The following is a 3,127-nucleotide window of genomic DNA, read 5'->3' as shown; positions in this document are numbered from 1 at the left end:
TTTTGTTTTCTCACACTGAGCACTTGCCTGAAGCAGAGTTCTGTGCTCTTAAGTTGCACATGTGGCCCAGGCACAGCGGCTCATGCCTGGAATCCCAGCCCTTTTGGAGGCCAAGGCAGGAGAATCCCATGTGCCCAGCCATTTGAGATCAGCTAGGGTAAGAGTGAAACCTGTCAGATTTTTGATAAAAATTTAAAAGTATTGAAAAAGGAAATAAAATAACTTGCACCTCTATACCAGATTGTAGTGTCCAAGTGCCTAGAAGAAAGCTTTTGATTTACCCCATTAGGCATGCATTCCCTAGCAGCAAAAATGGAGCTCCAGTTCCTCAGATGGTGATGAGCCACAGCAAGGGCAGGGGGTGTGGCCAAGGAAGATCCTCTTGGGCTGCCTCACTTCCCTCAGTGTCCACATCAGCTCAGTCTGAAGGGGTGAAGATCTCACAATTGACACGAACCTGGAAATTAAAACTCTCCTGAGGGACAGTATGTTTCCAGGCCTAATTTGCTCAGCCTGCTTGTGGGGCGCAGCAGGTCCTTCACGTCCATAGTCCTCCAATTTCTAACAAAGTGGTGATAAGCTGGGAGCAGTGGCTCAGGGCAGGCAGGATGGCACTGAGTTAAGAGTAATGCATCAGACAGCCCTCCAAGATGAGGGTCTCGAGAGTGGCAGCAACCTTCTGAAGCAGAGCTTCAAGAGGCTCAAGAGTGACGCAGAACAGATGTATGTTGCTGAGATTCAGATGCTTCAGGTAACGAAGGCTTGGGTACCGTGAGACACTTCATCCTCTTTCAATAGGCTCTGGAGGCACTTGAGCTATTCTAGGTGTCTGCTGAAGGTGACATTATTAAGCATCTGGAGGTGTTCTAGGCTGTATTTGGTGACCATTCCTCGATGTCATTCTTTAACATGTAATCATGGCACTGGTAGAAAACGAGTTTTCAAAGATATGCCTCCTTCAGGTAGCCAGAGCTTTCTTATCAGACATGGCCAGGGCATGTTCCAAATTTCCAGCTCCTGAATACTACTCAGGCATATTTTTCAATGACTTCCTGAGATGTTTAGTTGGTGTAGAATTTTCCAAATTAGTACAGCACAGGTCTAAACCTTTGACAAACCCACTGGAAGAGGAATCTGAGGCATTCATCCTGGGGTGTTTCCTTGAGGCATAGGTCTGACAGCCTTCAAGGGCTGGTGCTCTCCCATCCTTGGACAGTCCTCTGCTGTCTGCCTCATACTCAAGGCCTCTGGGGAGCAGGACAGGACCCTGGATCCAGATTATATGGTTCAGAAATTTTTAAAATCTCATAAATCCACTTGACGTTTCCACTTGACCTCCTGGGGTGAACCTTCTGTGTAAGCAACATATGAAGCCCCTCCAGTGCTTTTAAGGTCTCCAGATGAAGCCTCTTCATCGGCCATCCCAGAGGGAGGTCACTGTGGAAGTGTCTCCTGCTGACCATGCCTCCACGAGTGGGGAATAGCTCCTTGGGCAGCTCCTCCATGGCAGAGATGGCCAAGGCCTGGTCTCGGCAGGCTCTGCCCCGCCAGCTCCAGGAGTCTGGGTATGGCCTGGATGCTCATCCTGATGAATCTGCAAGGAAGACCTCAGATCTGGACTGTTTGCAGGGTGCTCAGACCTCATGAACAAAGCGGTAACTCCAGGCTTGAAGACTTTGGATTGACTCGGTCAGTTTATGGTACCCTCTACATGGTGTTGGAGTGGTCTGTATTAGCTCTCAAAATGAGCCAAATCCATCTATAAACCCCGACTCCAATTTTTCCCTTTCTTGCTAACTTCAGAGCTCCCAAGGAGGTCATAGTATGAGCTGAAAAGGGGCGTAGGTACAACAGAAGGTGGTATGGCAATCAGATGCCTGAAAGTGTCACTAACATGGTAGGCCCCGGGGTCTCTACAGGCTTCTTTCTTGCATAGAAGTGCTTACCCAGAGCACTTGCTAATTCCCAATTGCCAAGTGTGACTTGTGCCAACAATAGTAGCCCTTAAAAGATCTCCTGTGGAATGCCAATTCAGATTCCTGTGGCTAGTATGGGGCAGAGATCAGGGGGGTTAGGTTAACCTGAGGACAAGACTATTGATGCTGGCCTTGCTCGAGCATTGAAAGAATGTTCTCCAGGTCTGTAGCTGCATGCTTGCTGAGACCAACTAGGTCATGGAGACGTCAACCCAGGTGGTGCTGAAGGAATTGACAGTGCAGAGTGGGATCTGTGGGCTGACAGCATTCCCAGCTGATAACCTTAAACAGAGTTTGACCCACATATTGACAGCAAGAGAGGTAATCATTTCTGTAGTTTATAGACGAAAAGCATTCTTCACAGGGAACAAAGCATTCTTTACTCGTGGCAAGAAGCAGGTTCTGGTGCATTTACTGCAGCTGGAACATGTCATGGCATGGATTGCTCATGCTATCTGCAGTTCAGGAACAGCTTGAGCATCTTCCACCTTGGGCAGGCAAGGTATTCCTTGCCCTCGCTCCAGTAAACCAACCTCCAGCAAGGTGCGTCACTGCCATCACAAGTATATTCTAGTGCTATAGATACCTTTATGGCCAGTCTCTTTAAGGCCTGTTGATAGGCTTAGGGCCTGTTCCCAGCATGTTCCCCCTTTTTTGCAAAGTGATAAAGGCAAAGGAAGCTTTGTCATGGTGGGCTACTTCTCGCAGGATTCGGGATCTGATTCTGCATCTGCAGAGGCAATTGTGAGCATAGCCGCCATCATAGCAACCGTTAAATTACTCTTTGTAACTGGCTGTCCAACCCTTCTCATATTGTCTTTGGCAGTCTTTGACAACTTGATCTTGGCTTCAGGTAGGTAGCTGCATCTGAGTGTTGCTGGTCTGTCCTGGGGTCTTCAGCATCAGTTTTGCCGTAGCTGCAACCGCGGGTCCTCCAGTTCCTTCCAAAACCTTGATCTCGGCATATGGCTCATAAGATTTCAGGTGTCTTGATGGTACCCAGATCAGCTGCTGGTTTTGCCCTAGAGAAAAGCATAGTCTCCACCTCATTTTACCTGTTTTCACAACCTTTTATTACCGAATCTCTCCACCAAACTAGTTCTTTGTGGCTGGTTTCTGTAGATGCTGTTAAGCTGCTGATAGTATCTGGC

The 3,127-nt window shown here is 48.1% G+C and overlaps 1 pseudogene; it reads right to left on the bottom strand.

Annotated features, from left to right (window-relative positions):
- Positions 1–300: 300 nt before the first annotated feature.
- On the bottom strand, positions 301–1,731 carry LOC100407408 (PRAME family member 1-like; annotated as a pseudogene).
- Between the last annotated feature and the right edge of the window lie 1,396 nt (positions 1,732–3,127).

Source organism: Callithrix jacchus, chromosome 3 (genome assembly GCF_049354715.1).
Source record: "Callithrix jacchus isolate 240 chromosome 3, calJac240_pri, whole genome shotgun sequence".
In the NCBI taxonomy this organism is placed as follows: Eukaryota; Metazoa; Chordata; class Mammalia; order Primates; family Cebidae; genus Callithrix; species Callithrix jacchus.
This window is presented reverse-complemented; position numbering and strand designations above follow the sequence as displayed.